Below are 21,175 nucleotides of genomic sequence, written 5' to 3' on the forward strand. Positions count from 1 at the left end.
AATGAGTTGAGATTTTGAAAGGCTCTTAAGACCGGCCTCTTCAAGAACTAGTCTTCTAAATGCCTTCTCTACCTCGATGGAACATTTCCTTTCCTAAACCAGTGCTGGGATGCCTATGGGTCACCACGCACTTTACAAATCTTGTAACATAACATACCTTAACACATACTCAAAAATTAGTTATGTATCCATCAGTATCAAAGGTAGACACACTTACATACCCCTGTATTCACCAATATAGGCACTGTGCTATTTGTTCAGCCACTTACATACACATTTAGAGAGCCATAGAGTTACTATAACAGACAGTCATATACCGGAAGCCTTACTTAAACATCTAATGGCACTCCTACAGGTTGATTCTTACACTCACTCATAAAAGTACTGATACAACCTAGTCACCCATCCAGACAAGTAGACCTTTGAGTTTCACTAAGTTACTCTGGCACTTGCAGACTCCTAGTGCAAATAGTATATAGAGCATTCCACCCATAATGCAACGGACATACATGTTTTCAAAAGCATAGAGCCTCTGTCTCAACCAGTCACTCATTGACAGAGGAACTTACACACTCACTCACATACTCAGAAAGTAGTTATGTATCCATCAGAATCAAATACAGGTTCTGGCACATTTATATACCCCTGTATTCCCCAACACAGGCACTGATCTATTTGTTCATCCACTTACATAGTTAGAGAGCCCTAGAGTTATTAAAACAGTCATATGCCGTCATACTTACTGAAACACCTGATTGCACTACTACAGGTGGATTCCTACAGTCACTCAGATGTGTAGCCACGTACTGAGACAACCTAGTCATCCAACTAGGGCCACTATGCTAAGAGGATTACTTACATGTTTTTTATGTCCCAACAACATCAAGTAAACATGGTGCCAGCAATTGTATGAAAAATACAGGGAAGTTCATATTCAAACTGCCCACATTCTGTGAGATAGTTAGTAATTAGCAATAAAAATATGAAAGTGTATATAGTAACACACTTATATCACCTTAGGCGACCCAAATGAGCATGAAGAGATACAGTATTACAAAGATCGGCAGTTACTGCCCTCCTAAATGCAGTAGCAGTATATCATAAAGAAGCCTCTTGAGAGTTAGACAGTTAGGCAGTCTGGATATCTAACTAGAGCCTCCATACCAACAAGAGTACTTTCATGTATTTTGGTGTTCATATAAGACCAATCAAATATGGCGCTAGATCATGGGGAACCTCTCATAAATACTGCCTACATTTACAGGCTGCATACTACAAGATAGTTATGTGGCCGTAATACAATCGTGTGAGCCGACATAGCAACTCCCGAGATTTACACTGTAAGTAGTATGTTTAAGAAGATGCGATCTGCAGATAGTTGATTGTTAACTAAAATGGTGTCAGAACGCTAAAACCACAGAGTAATCATCCAGTATAACTTGTTACTGATAATACATATTTCCAACACAAAATCCAAATGTGCACAACACATATTACAAGCTACTCGCATAGCAGGTTATAACAAGATCCATCCCCAAAGTATCCTCTCTAAGATGGCGGAACTGTTAGAAAAGAACACGATGCGCTTTTTCACGTCTGGCCGCAAGTGCACGTCATGAGTGCACGGCACGCCAGGCTTCTTCAATGATTTTAGCGTTCGCGTCCCCACTTTTGTCCGCGGCACGGGACGTGACTGAATAACAATGCAGATGATCAAAGATATAGCAAAAAACAAGTAAGTGGAGACCGCTATGTTGCAACGGAAGAATAGTCCGGATTCAGATGGTATCTTCTAGTAGTTTATTAGGCAAGATACAGGAAGAAACGATGCAATGAAGTAAAGAACTAAGAAGTAAGGTACAATGAACGAAGAACGAACCCCAGCCCTACTCTCAACAGACATTCACCCACGCATACAACACTGTATGACATCATACACTCATACTAACACTCTACGCACATCCACTGGCTGAGCAGCAAGCTGGAAGCTGATACCACACGCTGTATGGGAAAATTTGGTATATAGGGAGAGACAGAGACTCTCAATACGCGAGTGTATTCAACACGCGTCTGTAGGAGGGTTTGTACTATCTGCAGAAGCAATTGACACCAGGGGAGACAAGAAACTAATAACTGGAGGACATTAAAAGCATGATATTGATGACCTAAGCACAGTAAGTTAATCCGCTCATGCTCAATCAATAAAAACGTCACTGAGACACATGCCCGTTATCAAAACTGTCCCAGCATAAATACACGCACTTTCACGAACCTGTATAAAAAATATTGCAAACAGGCTAAATAATTCCTGCATTTGGGACAGGCTTGACGTGTGAACAAATATAATGAGTAATGTGCTGAGTCTCCAAAACAAAGTATACAGTGAAGGAGAAACCTATGAGCCCAATTACATTGAGGCACTAGTCTTTTTGTTTAAAATATAGACCCAGGTCAGTCGGATTAGAAATATAGACCCCAATATAACCCTCTTTAATGTTAAGTGCAGTGATATAACTTGGAGATATTTACTGTTTTGCACATAGACGAATGGCAATACAATATACCATCTCTTTTATCTTTTTAAGATACTATCTGCAGTAAAGTTTACGCCCTCATTTCTATGAGGCCTGAGGTGGCAGAACTAATCCAAGCGCATTGATCGCTAGATACAACGAGGTTGGACCAAAAATACCTAACTACACAAAAACCAGACAATGGGTAATGTATTCCCTTGCTGGCATATACGCAGTAGAAGAATCAACAATTAGCCAAAAAAAATAAGACAAAAAATAACAAATATATAATATGTCTTCTTATACAGCGATATACAATTGAAATGGACATATAAGGAACATAAAGAATCTTCAATCATAAGAAATATTTTCCCGACCGCGCACCAGCCTGTTACCGGAGATTGTGAACCCAGAACAGTCCTTTACGGGTCAGTAAAATACTAAAACCATGCACAGATTAATGATAAAAAAAGAGAGGAGTGAGCACAAAAAGGGCCATATGGTGAAAATGAGATTATTAAAGTGTCTCTAACAATACTATTTATATGTTGAAACTCACTCTCCCACAGAAATTAGATGGCCAACCAAGCACAAGGCGTTGACTCACAAGAATTTCCATCACGCAGGGTTCTTTTTCCTTTCATTCATTTTTTCAATGTTTTCCTTTTTATTCTCTCTTTCTCTTTCTTTTTCTTTTCTTTCAACTTTTCTTCTTTTTCTTATTTCTTCCCTGTTCACTTTGTTGTATAAAAGAGTAGTATTCCCCACTGCATATTCTAGTGATTATGGGCGTCCCCTTTGTTTAAAGTATCCCTTCTATTTACAGATAGCCCAGAACCCCCGTTAGAAATGAAACAGTCAAAGGGAGGTCCCGAAGAAGGTGGCCTTTGAATCAATTTACCCACCGAAACGTGCGTCGACACTATGGACATCCAGCTGGCAGCACAATCAGAAATAAACAATGAAGGATTCTCACTTATGATTCAAAGGTGTATACCATTATAGCTGGTTGAAGGATGAGTGTATGTATGAGTATGCTAGATTAGGGTGTGATGTGATGTGAGGAAGTTGCGGTGCTCAGGTGGATTATTATATGAGGTTATCTTTTGCAAATCAAGTACAGAATGCATATCAATTGAAAAAGTTCAAATGTCACAATGCTGAGATGAATTGTAAATAATGACACAGTATATGAAATTATTTTTTTAAATAAAAAGTCATGTGGTTTTTGTACTTACAATTTTTTTAAAACTTTTGATAAATAGAATTGAAAAAATAAAAAAGAATGGATTTAAATAAAAAATTGCTGTGAATATTGTGACAATGTAATAGAGGGGAGCCCAGAGAGCTTTAGTAAGCCAATAGTGAATTAGACATGGTCAAGTGGGAGTGTTTTTGTAGTTTATCTATATGCTCTTTTCCCCCTTCTCCCAGACCTTAAAATAATATTTCACAGGGGTTACCGTCCAGCCATTACTCAATCTAGTCACCCATTCAGATGAGTAGTCCTTTAAACATGGGTCAGGCCTACCAATGCAGAGCCTGTCTGTGCATGTAGGAATGTGCCTCATTTCACATGGTTAGCTCCCATTTATTTGCCTGGAACATGATGTGATTTTGAAAGTGCACTGGGTCCTGCTAACCAGGTTCCCAGTGCCAGAGCTCTTTCCTAAAAATGTACCACGATTGGCACAACTTCAGCAACCCTCAAAGTCCCCCGTTAAATGGTACCCAGTACCTGAGGTATTGGGACTGAATAGGGTCCGCTAGGGATGCTGCACACATAGTGCCACTCTAGGGAACCCTCACAAAGACCATGCAAACTGCCATTGCAGATTGTGTGTCCTGGTGAAGAGAAAAATGAAGAGTTGACATGGCATACATCCCTGTGTGCTATGCCCACAGACACTGCATTAGATATACGTAAGTCACCCCATTCTGCAGGCCTTACTGCCCTAAGGCAGCGTGCAAAATAACACATTTTTGGTCATATCTGCCAGAGCAGATATGACCCTACAATATCTAAGTCCATTCTTGGATATTGTAAATGTGCAGGGCAGCCATGGAGAGTACATGGCCTGGACACCCATCATTACGAGTTCCCCAGCACCATGATGGCTTCACTGTAACAATTAGGTGGCAACCCTAGGCCCTGAACTGCAGATTCCAAATTTGTAACAGACAGTGATGAGTCTGTCTCGTCTTTCATAAAACAGTATGTAACATGCACCAGCCCAAAAGATAGTGCTGATAAATGCTGGAAACAACAGGTTTTGCTGTTACAAAATCATAGATGAGAGAAATACTGTTGTCAGAAATATATATGCAAAGGAACGTTTTACACAGATGTCATTTCGAATTCCCTTGACCTGTCATTTCAGAAGGAAGAGTAAACAGCTTTTTATCTGCGGTCAGTGATACACAGACACGAAAACACATAAACCTGAGAAGAACAGAGTCCTCTAAGTTTAGTAATGACTATAAACCTGTTATTTAAAAAATGTGGAATGTGAACATGGATATACAGTTTGTTGCAGACAACTCCATCGCTGGTGCTCGTTAAGTGATTTCATATAACAAAGTCAGAGAAGACAAAGATGAACAAGATGTGGGAAGAGATTTCTGCAGAAAAGAGTTTTACCACGAAATTGTACAGTTTCAGCTTGAAAATGCTTTCCCACAAAGAAATAGGATCCTATGAGTGCTTGTACTGGTTGAGCTCGGCTAGTTAGTTCTCAAAGTCAAGGGGAATTGTATGGGTAAGTCTAGGCCTTGCAAACACAAGAAACAGAGGGGGATATGTACAAGGAAGTGACGGAGGGCGGCGTTAGCCTTCTTGGCTTAACGCCGCACTCCTCCACTTCTGAAACGCAAGGCTGTACCATATTTACAAGAATGTGGTGCAGCCTTGTGTTTCCCCCTGCGATGGCGCTAAGTTTAGCAACTTATCACCAACGCAGGCACCCTTACACCATAGTGCAAGGGTGTCTGCGTGCAGGGGAGGATTTTTTATGTGTAGGAAGGTGTCCCTTCCTGCACATAGACAATCCTAAAATGCCATTTTGTCACTTTCTTTTCTTTTTTCTTTTTTTTAATTTTATATAGCGCAAACTAGACCGGAGACATCGGGTATCAGAGCGCTTTACATGAGCACCAGCCTGGGCTAAAATTCCGTTCCGCTCGCGTAAATTGCAATAATTTGACATTTTTGCGTTCCGCGGAGAGCGCAAAAATGTAAAAATTTCCGCAATCCGCATTTTACCGGAAATTTTTTGCTTGCTCGCGCTGTAAAATAATACATTCTTGCGTGCGGCCGATCGCCTTACCTGAATCCCCGCGTTCGTCGACAAGTTTTCCCAATCCGGTCGCGTTCTCCACGAGATGTTGGATTGTTGGTAGCCATTTGCGCTGTCTCGCGACAGTTCGCGCCCGCAGTAACATCATTCGTCGCGCGATCACGTCTTTCTTCTTGCGATCATACACCGCGAGACAAGTGAAAACAAGATGGCCGCGCCCGCGAGCAACCGCATGGGTAAGTTGGCGAGCCGCGTCCACGCAGAAAATACCGCAAACGGGCGGGGAAAAAACTTCCGCATCTTCGTGGTATTTCCGCGTGTTTGTGGAGATTTTTAACATTTTCGCGATAATTTGCAAAAGTGAATTTTGCAAATTCCGCCCACCCCTATTCGTTACAGAAGGACACATTCATTTTTGTTAGGCATGGAGAGATTAAGTGATTTGCCCAGAATAACAAGATGTTGAGCGTCGTTGCCAAGAATCAAACCCTGTTCCCCAACTTTGAGGTCGACCGCTCTAGCCGTAAGGCTACATCCTCTCCCCTGCTTCATGCAGCACACATGAAAGTGACAAAATGGCTTTTTCTTTTTAAAGGGTTGTTTATGTACAGATAGGGGACCTTCCTGTACATAAACAAACCATGGCAATTTGCTTTTCCATGTGTGCTCCAGAAGGCAGCATACATGGAAAAAGCAAAAACAAGGTGAAAGAATGCATTTCTTCTTGTTTTACCAACGTAAGACCAGGATTTACCTGATCTGAATTTTGGCGCTGCCTCCTTTATACGCCACCCTTGTACATAGGGGGTAGCGTCAACCACAACACCCACTGCCCACCCCTTTCACGCTAACCATAGCGTGAAAGCGGGCCTTATGTACAAGGCAGCTTTATGCCACGTTAAGTGGCTTTATGCTGCCTTGTACATAAGGTGCAGCCCCTATCGCCACCACAACATCGATAAAAGTGATGTTGAGGTGTCGATAGGGGCTAGTACATATGCCCCTGAGTCTTGAAAGCTTTCCCAGACATCAGTACCTAGCGACATTTAGTCCAGAAAGTAGAGACATTGTGAAATCTAACATATTGGATACATGCTTCCCAAGAAAGAGTCCACATCTAGAAAACATGTGCCTCTATGAAGTTCTTCACTACTATAGATATGGAAGTAATGTTAAAAAAAAAACTTAGAAGAAGGGAGATATGCAGTACTTGGATGTGATGATTGCTTAGTAAGACACACAAAAGTTAATCAAATCAAGTGCAGAAAACTTAGTTTCCAGACTGCAAAGAGAAGAGATCGCTTCTATTTGGTACTTTTGCAGTGGTTCAAGCTTTGACATGCCTAATCAGAATTATGTGTACACTATGACTGCTACAAAAGATTATTTCAGTGCTGTGAAAGACAGTATTCAGTGTTCAGTGTTTCTAAACTACTTGCAAATGTAGAAAAATTTGATTGAACAGGAAGAAACAATTGCTGCTGAGATAGCCACGGAGAGTTGACAAAGTAGCCAAAGTTGAACATGACAATAAACTGGAATACCAGAAATTATTTGATGAAGCTTGTCATGAGGTATTAAGAGTATTGAAGAAACTGAAGCTTTTGGTCATTAATGAGGTGAGCATGGTATTGAACTTAATGCTTGCCTTCACACACTTACGAATGCAACAGATTTGATTTAGAAAGTATGATTTACTCTTTGGAGGAAAACATTTAATTTAGTTTGGTAACCTCCTGCAAATTAACCTCATAAATGGACAACCTGATTTCAAAACACTTGTCCATAATGAAAAAAGAAATTCATTGTGGAGTATTGGCAATGTAAATATTTGGTCAAACTTCAAATATAAGGAACTAGTGAAAAATATGCATCAAGCATCTGATGTGGAATATGGAAATATTCTTAAGGACATTAGAATAGGAGTTCTAACAAAGGAGGGAAAACATGCTTTGGAAGGACATCTTATCAAGGAACTATATGTATCTAACATTACATCAGCAGGGCTAATGTACAATTTGATTGAAAAACAGAAACCTATAGTCTTTTAATGCCTTTACTTCAAGGGTGCTCCAGCTTCAACGCACAATTACTAAAACTAGAGAAAGAAGATACTTTCGAAATTACCGCTTTCGATAAAATTGAAAATCGGGGATTGACAATTCTGCTCCCAGAAAAACTACAAGCAAAACTGAATTTCAAGAAGTATGTGTCCAGGATTGCAGGATTAGCAAAGCATTTACACATGCTCAAAAACTATTGAGTAATTTTGTGACGTAATTTAAATGTTGAAGACGGGTTAGTAAATGGTGCAATGGGTAAAGTTATTGATTTAATTCATTTTTCAAAAAGAGATGCGATTGAAATTTTGGCTAGAAATTTCGATCAGTTTCATGGCGTGAATCAGATTGGCTAATGTGGCTTGCTGTGCGGCGGCAGCAGTTTCCACTCTCTTTAGCATATGCTGTAACTATCCAAAAATTACAAGGTTTAACTTTAGATGCAGCTTTTATTAATATTGAAACTACTGTATTTATACAAGGAATGTCATATATAGCATTGTTGTTGTAGGAAGGTAGGATCTGACTGCATAGATACCCCCACTTTGTTCCTGGTGTTTTGCTGGTTTTTGACTAGTCTCACTGGGATCCTGCTATCCAGGACACCAGTCTATCTGCTTTCTCCCTTAAATTGATATGCATGTACTTTAGGTACACTCCAGATTGGATTCTGGGGTACCCTTATCAGTCCCTAGTATATGGTACACCATGTACCCAGGGCCTCCCATGGGCTGAAGCATGTATTGTGCCACCCCTGAGAGGCCATCCAAATTGACACAACCAGCCTGCTACAGCAGACTGTGTAAACTGGTGCTTGCACCACTTACTTAAGATATAGGTTCACTATATCTATCTAAATCACTACACTTAAATACCTATCAGTCACCCCTATGGCAGGCCTTAACAATCCTGAAGCAATACAACAAACAAATGATGGACGGAATGCTGACAATGCAGACATTCTCCCCCAGTCAAGAGATCTGGGTTAACAATCCTGAAGGCAGGGTGTTGGGTTTTATGTGAGAGGGTGCCGCTGCATGAGCAGAGCCCCTCTGCAGGCTTCGGAGACCATTCTCCATGATTACATGTGATGCAGCCAGACATGTATGTTTAAGTGCATTATAACCTTGCGGGAAATGCTAACTTTAAAATGCCTGCTTAGAAACATGTCGTGTTTGGTGTCAAACACCTTGGAATCATACCTCCATGCCAGTAACTGGGGTGGGAGGTATGATTCCACCCTTCTGAAGGGACATATATGGGTCACCGGTATACCCGGTACCAGCTTTCTCGACAACTCCGGCACCACAAATTGGATGCTGCCAGACACAATTCTGCTCTCCTGCTGCTGAGCCAAGGAAGGCATGACAATATGCATCCTGTCACAAGGAGGCGTAACCACCTCCCAGACAGAATTTAGTGTATTGGGGCTGAGTGGGTGCACTCTTAGAGTGCCAGAAAGTCTACACTGGGGGCACATTTGGTGTCCCTGTGCATAGTCTGGCTCAAACCAGTTCTAGGAGCCATTTGCTGCTCCTCTGGTGCAAAACTGGACAAAGGACATGGGTGTAGCCACCCCTCTGACCTGCCCCTTCCCTAGTAGAGTCCACAGAATCTTTCCAACCCCTTCCCATGGGTATAGAGTGGGTTACCTGGCTACAGGACTTTAGATTTTACCTGGACAAGATTCTGCTAAGAAGAAACCAAGTACTTCGACTGCCTGCACAATGCTGGATGACTGAAGAATCTCCCTTGGAGTAAAGGGAGAGTAAAGCAGGCACATAAATGCATCTGGCCGGTTTGCTTCTCCCGAGCTCCTGAGGACTCTAAAGATTTCAGCAACACAGAAGGTGGGTTCAAGAAGGTGCCTAAGGTTGATCTGCCCTCTCAGGGATTCTACAAACAGTATCCCTCGTGGGGACCGTGCAACCCGAACCCCTGTGCACCGTGTACTTTTGCAAGTGCATTTGTTTAGTGACAATTCCTGAGTCTGTGCTCTGGACTCCGTGTAGTCCTGACCCCGAGCAGTGTTTGCACCGAGGGTCACCTTGCTAACTCTTGGGCTTACCTGGTTGCTCCAGACGTGCCCTGACTCTCCATTGTTTGGAGAGTCCCCCGGACCTTGCTGATCCACACCGTAACCTGTTTCCTCTGACAGCGTGGGTTGCAGTTGCCAAGGCTTGCTGGTGCTCCAGCTGGACATCGACCCCTTAGCTCTTGACATCCTTCGTGGAACAGCACACCTCCGGACTTTGGTTGTCTTCGACATCTCCTGGTCCCCGTAGCTGCAGAGTCAATCAACCCTTCTTCATCCCTGAAGCACCTGACATCAGTGGGCATTCGACTACAGAGCCCCTGGTCACCTGAAGTGACCCAGACTCTGTCCCCTCTGCTTTCAGATTTTTCTCACCTCGAATACAGCCTTGGATTCCACCGGACATTCTTCGCCCTCCTGGCAGCAGGACTTATTTGCAGCTCGCCATTGAAAACGACAAACGTTTCCAACACCACTTGACCCCTATGCACCCGGCTCCTCTGGGATAGGTGACACAGGTACTTCGGTACTCACTGGTGGGTTGGCCTTAGGACCTCCGAAGTTCCAAAGGGTTTGCTCGAAGTCCTCTTAGAAGTGTCCTTAACTTGTAATTTTCCAACCGCAACTTTCCCATAGAGTTGTACGGAGCACGCGTCTGTGTTTCCGCACTGCACCCGTCCTCCGTGGGCTCCCTGTGTCACTCCTCTGGGTGGTTCCTTGGGGTCCCAGCGATTCTACGTGCTCTAGGCACTGTCTCTATTGAAGTCGTTGTTATGCCATTTTTTTGTATATGGTTCGGTCTCCCCCTGGAGCCCGCTGTGTATTTCGCTATTTACGAATGTTCTATTGATTTAGTATTGTGTGCTTTACGCCCTAGTCTCGTGTAGAGACTAGTAGAAAGTGTTATATTAATAAATACATATTTTTATATAAACACATCATTTAGTCATTTAGGAGGTGATATTCTGGTAAAACAAGCTGCTTTACATTCCTCCAAGATTAAGCCTGAAGGCTGCTCTCCATAGCTACCACTAGGATAGCTTTCAATAAGGTTATCTTTGACCTCAGACATAATAAGGGCCGTGTGGCCTGGTACAAGGTGCCCACTTTAACTAGTGGACAGTATATACCAACCCACCTTCTCACAGTCCTGAGTTAGAACATTGTCTGGTTTGATTGTGACATTTGGGCGGAATTGGTTAAGTAGTTTATGCACTCTTATTTAGGACAGTATCCTATTTATGAGAAATAGATAATCTGTCCTAAGCGGAAGCTCAAAAAAGTATGGAGAGATGTTCCTCAAAAGAAGGAAAAGATGGTCAAAGAAGATGTTAAGAAGAAAAAAGTGGAAAATTAAGGAGATGTTGTAGGTTTTCATTTGGAAAATAGTAATGGTGTCAACTGCTTTGCAAATGTTATTCTCAATGTACTCTTCCATTTACCACATGCTAGAAATACAGTTCAAGAAAAATGAAAGAACACTTTGGGTGTATTTACTAGAAACTGGTGGAGAGCAGTGTTACGTCAAAATTGGTAATGCCGTGCTCCGTCAGTTTCAAAATGCAGGGATGCGCTGTATTTACAAGAATGTGGTGCACCCCTGTATTTCCCCTAGTGCTGGTGCTAAAGAACCTTTCTAGCACCAGAGCAGGCACCCTTACAAGGGTGCCTGCACTGCAGGAATGATTGTTTATGTGCAGGAAAGGAAACCTTCATGCACATAAACAGGAAGGTACACCTTCCTGCACATAAACAATCTTTACAGGCGATTCACAGCACACATGGAAACTGCAAAATAGGAGGAGAAATGAAACATTTCTCCTCTTATCGCCCCCTTAAGACCAGGTATTTCCTGGATATATTTTTGGCGCTGCCTCCTACCTTGTAAGTATGGGACAGTGCCCTAAAGCAATCGGTGTTGCAGAGGAACGCCCACTGCAACACCCATTGCACACAGCTTTCATCGTTGAGGGGCATACTTACAAGCCCCTATCGCCACAGGAGTGTCACTTTTTGTGATGTCCCTGTGGTGATAGGGGCTTCGCCTTATTCACAAGGTGGCATTTAACTTGGCTTCATGACGCCTTGTGAATGAGGCACCCTTTCAAGGTATACTTAGCATGAAAGGAGTGGGTAATGGGTGTTGCGGTGGGCGTTCCACCACAACACCCCTTGATTTTGACGCTGCCCCATATTAACAAGCATTGCATGAATATGGGGCAGCACCAAGATTAAGACCAGGGAATACCTGGTCTTACCCTGACGAAACAAGGAGAAATGCTTTATTTCTCCTCATTTTGCCATTTCTATGTGTTGTGCGTTGTACAGTACACATTGAAACAGCAAAATGCCATGTATGACTGTTTATGTGTAGGAAGATATCCCTTCCTGTACATAATCAATCATTTTAAAAATGACTGGTTTCAATTTCTATGTGCGCTGCACAAAGCAGCAAACATAGACATTACAAATCACCATTTAACCCTTTCGCTGCCAGGCCTTTTGCCCCTCCTGTGCCAAGCCTTTTTTTGGCTATTTGGGGTAGTGCGCGCTTAGGCCCCTGTAACTTTTTGACCACATTAGATATCCACGCCAAATTTGCGTCCTTTTCTTCCAACATCATGGGGATTCTAAAGGTACTCAGGGTTTGTGGATTCCCCTAGAGGGGTCACAGAAATGAGCCAAAATACAGCAAAATTTTGTTTTTTTTCGGAAAAATTGGAAAAACAGGCTGCAAATGAAAGCATCTGGGTTTTTCCCTGCAAATGTTATCAAAAAAGGGTTTGTAGGGTTGAAATCACCATTTTCCCAGCTTTTCGGGGATACCAGACTTATGTCAGAAACCCAACATGTTTTACACAGTTTTGGCATTTTTCTGGGACATAGCCTATTTTTGCTATTTTTTGTGCTTTTGACCTCCTTCCAGTTAATGGCAGAAATGGGTACAAAAGCAATAATGGATCCTGGAAAGCTATACATTTTCGAGAAGAAGACAAAATTCTGAATTCAGCAAGGGGTCATTTGTGTAGATCCATCAAGGTTTTTTTATAGAAACAAACAGTTAAATATAGGATAAATTGAAAATTAGTTGAAAAAAACAGCCTTTTGTGTCAACTTTTTCACCTGTAACTTCTTCTAATTATGACAGCTCTTTCAAAACAATATACCCTTGCATCCGCTGGACATTACTGGTTGTGGGGATATATAGGACTTGTAGGTTCACCAAGAACCCGACGAGCCCAGAGCCAAAAACTGAGCAGCAACTTGCAATGGTTTTTTATTATGTACCGGGTATATAGTAATTATTCTGTAAAAATGTGTACATGGAAAAATCGGTATGAAAGACACCTATGTATTTCTGAAATAGGAACAAAATATAGAGTTTAGAAACAGTAGATATTTGCACATTTCTGAAATTGGGAATACTCATACTAGCATGAGAATTATCAGTCATTTTTTAGAATGACTTATTTTTTACACAATGTCTTTCATTTGGAAGGCATAAATGCATCGAAAGTCAATAGATAATAACAGTTCCTTTACAAATCTGAATTACCCTAAGTCTCCCGATAAAAATGGTACCTCACTTGTGTGTGTAGGCATAGTGCCCGTGACAGGAAACGGCGCAAAACGCAACGTGGTCACAACTCAATATCGCTGTGAAAATTTACCATTTTTTGGCAAAGTTCCTAGCTCTAGTTTTTGAACCCTAGCTCTGCGGGCACCTTGGGAAACCTAGCAAACCTATACATTTCTGAAAACTAGACACCCAGGGGAATCCAGGATGGGGTGACTTGACTGCTTCCCACCAGGGTCTGTTACCCAGAATCCCTTGCAAACCTAAAAAATTGTCCAAAAAAACACATTTTCCCCACATTTCTGTCGTGGAAAGTTCCGGAATCTGCTTGAATCCACAAATTTCCACCCACCTCGCGTTTCCCAAAGTCTTACGAGAAAAACGGTACCTCACTTTTGTGGGTCGGCCTAGTGCCCGCGACAGGAAACGGCGCAAAACGCAACGTGGTCACACCTCAATTTTGCAGTGAAAAATTACCCTTTTTTGGCAAAATGTCTAGCTGTAGTTTTTGAACCCTAGCTCTGCGGGCACCTTGGGAAACCTAGCAAACCTATACATTTTTGAAAACTAGACACCCAGGGGAATCCAAGATGGGGTGACTTGACAGCCTCCCACCAGGGTCTGCTACCCAGAATCCCTTGCAAACCTAAAAAATTGTCCAAAAAAACATATTTTCCCCACATATCTGTCGTGGAAAGTTCCGGAATCTGCGTGGATCAACAAATTTCCACCCACCCCGTGTTCCCCAAAGTCTTACGAGAAAAACGGTACCTCACTTTTGTGGGTCGGCCTAGTGCCCGCGACAGAAAACGGCGCAAAACGCAACGTGGTCACACCTCAATTTCGCAGTGAAAAATGACCCTTTTTTGGCAAAATGTCTAGCTGTAGTTTTTGAACCCTAGCTCTGCGGGCACCTTGGGAAACCTAGCAAACCTATACATTTTTGAAAACAAGACACCCAGGGGAATCCAGGATGGGGTGACTTGACTGCCTCCCACCAGGGTCTGTTACCCAGAATCCCTTGCAAACCTAAAAAATTGTCAAAAAAAACACATTTTCCCGACATTTCTGTGGTGGAAAGTTCCGGAATCTGCGTGGATCCACAGATTTCCACCCACCCCGCGTTCCCCAAAGTCTTACGAGAAAAACGGTACCTCACTTGTGTGGGTCGGCCTAGTGCCCGCGACAGGAAACGGCGCAAAACGCAATGTGGTCACATCTCAATTTCGCAGGGAATAATAACCCTTTTTTGGCAAAATGACTAGCTGTAGTTTTTGATCCCTAGCTCTGCAGGCACCTTGGGAAACCTAGCAAACCTATACATTTTTGAAAAGTAGACACCCAGGGGAATCCAGGATGGGGTGACTTGATTGCCTCCCACCTGGGTCTGTTACCCAGAATCCCTTGCAAACCTAAAAAATTTAAAAAAAAAAAAACATTTTCCCCACATTTCTGTTGTGGAAAGTTCCGGAATCTGCGTGGATCCACAAATTTCCCCTGACCCCGCGTTTCCCAAAGTCTTACGAGAAAAACGGTACCTCACTTGTGTGGGTTGGCCTAGTGCCCGCGACAAGAAACGGCGCAAAACGTAGTGAGGTAACATCAAAATTGCCTATCTCAAAACCACCTGGTTTTGCAAGGGGGGGGCACCTGGGTTTTTGGCCTGGTGCTCGGCGGCCATCTAGGGAAACCTACCAAACCCATACATTTCTGAAAACTAGACACCCGGGGGCTTCCAGGGAGGTATGGCTTGCGTGGATCCCCCAAAGTTTCCTTACCCAGAATCCCCTGCAAACCTCAATTTTAGCTGAAAAAATCCCTTTTTTCACTCATTTTTGTGTGGGAAAGTTGTGGCATCACCGGGCTCACTCAAATTTCCCACCTCCCAGCGATCCCCTGGGTCTCCCGGTAAAAATGGTGCCTCATTTGTGTGGGAGGCTCAAGTACCCGCGACAGGCAAGGGCCCAAAACTTAGTGAGGTGACATCAAAATTGCCTATCTCAAAACCACCTGGTTTTGCAAGGGGGGTCACCTGGGTTTTTGGCCCGGTGCTCGGCGGCCATCTAGGGAAACCTACCAAACCCATACATTTCTGAAAACTAGACACCCGGGGGCTTCCAGGGAGGTATGGCTTGCGTGGACCCCCCAACGTTTCCTTACCCAGAATCCCCTGCAAACCTCAATTTTAGCTGAAAAAATCACTTTTTTCACACATTTGTGTGTGGGAAAGTTGTGGCATCACTGGGCTCACTCAAATGTCCCACCTCCCAGCGTTCCCCTGGGTCTCCCGGTAAAAATGGTGCCTCACCTGTGTGGGAGGCCCAAGTACCCGCGACAGGCAAGGGCCCAAAACGTAGTGAGGTGACATCAAAATTGCCTATCTCAAAACCACCTGGTTTTGCAAGGGGTGTCACCTGGGTTTTTAGCCCGGTGCTTGGCGGCCATCTAGGGAAACCTACCAAACCCATACATTTCTGAAAGCTAGACACCCGGGGGCTTCCAGGGAGGTATGGCTTGCGTGGATCCCCCAACGTTTCCTTACCCAGAATCCCCTGCAAACCTCAATTTTAGCTGCAAAAATCACTTTTTTCACACATTTTTTGTGTGGAAAAGTTGTGGCATCACCGGGCTCATTCAAACTTCCCACCTCCCAGCGTTCCCCTGGGTCTCCCGGTAAAAATGGTGCCTCACTTGTGTGGGAGGCCCAAGTACCCGCGACAGGCACGGGCCCAAAACGTAGTGATGCGACATCAAAATTGCCTATCTCAAAACCACCTGGTTTTGCAAGGGGGGTCACCTGGGTTTTTGGCCCGGTGCTCGGCGGCCATCTAGAGTAACCTACCAAACCCATACAGTTCTGAAAACTAGACACCCAGGGGCTTCCAGGGAGGTATGGCTTGCGTGGATCCCCCAACGTTTCCTTACCCAGAATCCCCTGCAAACCTCAGTTTTAACTGCAAAAATCACTTTTTTCACACATTTTTTGTGTGGGAAAGTTGTGGCATCACCGGGCTCATTCAAACTTCCCACCTCCCAGCGTTCCCCTGGGTCTCCCGGTAAAAATGGTGCCTCACTTGTGTGGGAGGCCCAAGTACCCGCGACAGGCAAGGACCCAAAACGTAGTGATGCGACATCAAAATTGCCTATCTCAAAACCACCTGGTTTTGCAAGGGGGGTCACCTGGGTTTTTGGCCCGGTGCTTGGCGGCCATCTAGAGTAACCTACCAAACCCATACATTTCTGAAAACTAGACACCCGGGGGCTTCTAGGGAGGTATGGCTTGCGTGGATCCCCTAACGTTTCCTTACCCAGAATCCCCTGCAAACCTCAATTTTAGATGAAAAAATCGTTTTTTTCACGCATTTTTGTGTGGGAAAGTTGTGGCATCACCGGGCTCCCTCAAAGTTCCCACCTCCCAGCGTTCCCCTGGGTCTCCCGGTAATAATGGTGCCTCACTTGTGTGGGAGGCCCAAGTACCCACGACAGACAAGGGCCCATTTTTACCGGGGGACCCAGGGGAACGCTGGGAGGTGGGAAATTTGAGTGAGCCCAGTGATGCCACAACTTTCCCACACAAAAATGTGTGAAAAAAGTGATTTTTTTCAGCTAACATTGAGGTTTGCAGGGGATTCTGGGTAAGGAGACGTTGGGGGATCCACGCAAGCCATACCTCCCTGGAAGCCCCCGGGTGTCTAGTTTTCAGAAATGTATGGGTTTGGTAGGTTTCCCTAGATGGCCGCCGAGCACCGGGCCAAAAACCCAGGTGACCCCCTTGCAAAACCAGGTGGTTTTGAGATATGCAATTTTGATCTCACCTCACAACGTTTTGGGCCCTTGCCTGTCACGGGTACTTGGGCCTCCCACACAAGTGAGGCACCATTTTGACCGGGAGGGCCAGGGGAACGCTGGGAGGTGGGAAATTTGAGTGAGCCCGGTGATGCCACAACTTTCCCACACAAAAATGTGTGAAAAAAGTGATTTTTTCAGCTAAAATTGAGGTTTGCAGGGGATTCTGGGTAAGGAAACGTTGGGGGATCCACACAAGCCATACCTCCCTGGAAGCCCCCAGGTGTCTAGTTTTCAGAAATGTATGGGTTTGGTAGGTTTCCCTAGATGGCCGCCGAGCACCGGGCCAAAAACCCAGCTGACCCCCTTTGCAAAACCAGGTAGTTTTGAGATAGGCAATTTTGATGTCACCTCACTACGTTTTGGGCCCTTGCCTGTTGCGGGTACTTGGGCCTCCCACACAAGTGAGGCACCATTTTTACCGGGAGACCCAGGGGAATGCTGGGAGGTGGGAAATTTGATTGAGCCCAGTGATGCCACAACTTTCCCACACAAAAATGTGTGAAAAAAGTGATTTTTTCAGCTAAAATTGAGGTTTGCAGGGGATTCTGGGTAAGGAAACGTTGGGGGATCCACACAAGCCATACCTCCCTGGAAGCCCCCGGGTGTCTAGTTTCCAGAAATGTATGAGTGTGGTAGGTTTCCCTAGATGGCCGCCGAGCACCGGGCCAAAAACCCAGGTGACCCCCCTTGCAAAACCAAGTGGTTTTGAGATAGGCAATTTTGATGTCACCTCACTACGTTTTGGGCCCTTGTCTGTCGTGGGTACTTGGGCCTCCCACACAAGTGAGGCACCATTATTACCGGAAGACCCAGGGGAATGCTGGGAGGTGGGAAATTTGAGTGAGCCCGGTGATGCCACAACTTTCCCACACAAAAATGTGTGAAAAAGGTGATTTTTTCAGCTAAAATTGAGGTTTGCAGGGGATTCTGGGTAAGGAAACGTTGGGGGATACACGGAAGCCATACCTCCCTGGAAGCCCCCGGGTGTCTAGTTTTCAGAAATGTATGGGTTTGGTATGTTTCCCTAGATGGCCGCCGAGCACCGGGCCAAAAACCCAGGTGACCCTCTTTGCAAAACCAGGTGGTTTTGAGATAGGCAATTTTGATGTAACCTCACTACGTTTTGGGCCCTTGCCTGTCGCGGGTACTTGGGCCTCCCACACAAGTGAGGCACCATTTTTACTGGGAGACCCAGGGGAACGCTGGGAGGTGGGAAATTTGAGTGAGCCCGGTGATGCCACAACTTTCCCATACAAAAATGTGTGAAAAAAGTGATTTTTTCAGCTAAAATTGAGGTTTGCAGTGGGTTCTGGGTAAGGAAACGTTGGTGAATCCATGCAAGCCATACCTCCCTGGAAGCCCCCGGGTGTCTAGTTTTCAGAAATGTATGGGTTTGGTAGGTTTCCCTAGATGGCCGCCGAGCTTGGGCCAAAAACCCAGGTGACCCCCTTGCAAAACCAGGTGGTTTTGAGATAGGCACTTTTGGTGTCGCATCACTATGTTTTGGGCCCTTGCCTGTTGCGGGTACTTGGGCCTCCCACACAAGTGAGTCACCATTTTTACCGGGAGACCCAGGGGAACACTGGGAGGTGGGAAGTTTGAGTGAGCCCGGTGATGCCACAACTTTCCCACACAAAAATGTGTGAAAAAAGTGATTTTTTCAGCTAAAATTGAGGTTTGCAGGGGATTCTGGGTAAGGAAACGTTGGGGGATCCACACAAGCCATACCTCCCTGGAAGCCCCCGGGTGTCTAGTTTTCAGAAATTTATGGGTTTGGTAGGTTTCCCTAGATGGCCGCCGAGCACCGGGCCAAAAACCCAGCTGACCCCCCTTGCAAAACCAGGTGGTTTTGAGATAGGCAATTTTGATGTCACCTCACTACGTTTTGGGCCCTTGCCTGTCGCGGGTACTTGGGCCTCCCACACAAGTGAGGCACCATTTTTACTGGGAGACCCAGGGGAACGCTGGGAGGTGGGAAATTTGAGTGAGCCCGGTGATGCCACAACTTTCCCATACAAAAATGTGTGAAAAAAGTGATTTTGTCAGCTAAAATTGAGGTTTGCAGTGGGTTCTGGGTAAGGAAACGTTGGTGGATCCATGCAAGCCATACCTCCCTGGAAGCCCCCGGGTGTCTAGTTTTCAGAAATGTATGGGTTTGGTAGGTTTCCCTAGATGGCCGCCGAGCTTGGGCCAAAAACCCAGGTGACCCCCTTGCAAAACCAGGTGGTTTTGAGATAGGCACTTTTGGTGTCGCATCACTATGTTTTGGGCCCTTGCCTGTCGCGGGTACTTGGGCCTCCCACACAAGTGAGTCACCATTTTTACCGGGAGACCCAGGGGAACACTGGGAGGTGGGAAGTTTGAGTGAGCCCGGTGATGCCACAACTTTCCCACACAAAAATGTGTGAAAAAAGTGATTTTTTCAGCTAAAATTGAGGTTTGCAGGGGATTCTGGGTAAGGAAACGTTGGGGGATCCACACAAGCCATACCTCCCTGGAAGCCCCCGGGTGTCTAGTTTTCAGAAATGTATGGGTTTGGTAGGTTTCCCTAGATGGCCGCCGAGCACCGGGCCAAAAACCCAGCTGACCCCCCTTGCAAAACCAGGTGGTTTTGAGATAGGCAATTTTGATGTCACCTCACTACGTTTTGGGCCCTTGCCTGTCGCGGGTACTTGGGCCTCCCACACAAGTGAGGCACCATCTTTACCGGGAGACCCAGGGGATCGCTGGGAGGTGGGAAATTTGAGTGAGCCCAGTGATGCCACAACTTTCCCACACAAAAATGTGTGAAAAAAGTGATTTTTTCAGCTAAAATTGAGGTTTGCAGGGGATTCTGGGTAAGGAAACGTTGGGGGATCCACGCAAGCCATACCTCCCTGGAAGCCCCCGCGTGTCTAGTTTTCAGAAATGTATGGGTTTGGTAGGTTTCCCTAGATGGCCGCCGAGCACCGGGCCAAAAACCCAGGTGACCCCCCTTGCAAAACCAGGTGGTTTTGAGATAGGCAATTTTGATGTCACCTCACTACGTTTTGGGCCCTTGTCTGTCGTGGGTACTTGGGCCTCCCACACAAGTGAGGCACCATTATTACCGGGAGACCCAGGGGAACGCTGGGAGGTGGGAAATTTGAGTGAGCCCGGTGATGCCACAACTTTCCCACACACAAATGTGTGAAAAAGGTGATTTTTTCAGCTAAAACTGAGGTTTGCAGGGGATTCTGGGTAAGGAAACGTTGGGGGATCCACGCAAGCCATACCTCCCTGGAAGCCCCCGGGTGTCTAGTTTTCAGAAATGTATGGGTTTTGTAGGTTTCCCGAGATGGCCGCCGAGCACCGGGCCAAAACCCCAGGTGAACCCCCTTGCAAAACCAGGTGGTTTTGAGATAGGCAATTTTGATGTCACCTCACTACGTTTTGGGCCCTTGCCTGTCGCGGGTACTTGGGCCTCCCACACAAGTGAGGCACCATTTTTACTGGGAGACCCAGGGGAACGCTAGGAGGTGAGAAATTTGAGTGAGCCCGGTGATGCCACAACTTTCCCATACAAAAATGTGTGAAAAAAGTGATTTTTTCAGCTACAATTGAGGTTTGCAGGGGATTCTGGGTAAGGAAACGTTGGGGTATCCATGCAAACCATACCTCCCTGGAAGCCCCCGGGTGTCTAGTTTTCAGAAATGTATGGGTTTGGTAGGGTTCCCTAGATGGCCGCCGAGCACCGGGCCAAAAACCCAGGTGACCCCCCTTGCAAAACCAGGTGGTTTTGAGATAGGCACTTTTAGTGTCGCCTCACTATGTTTTGGGCCCTTGCCTGTCGCGGGTACTTGGGCCTCCCACACAAATGAGTCACT

This window comes from Triturus cristatus, chromosome 9, assembly GCF_964204655.1.
Source record: "Triturus cristatus chromosome 9, aTriCri1.1, whole genome shotgun sequence".
Lineage (NCBI taxonomy): Eukaryota > Metazoa > Chordata > Amphibia > Caudata > Salamandridae > Triturus > Triturus cristatus.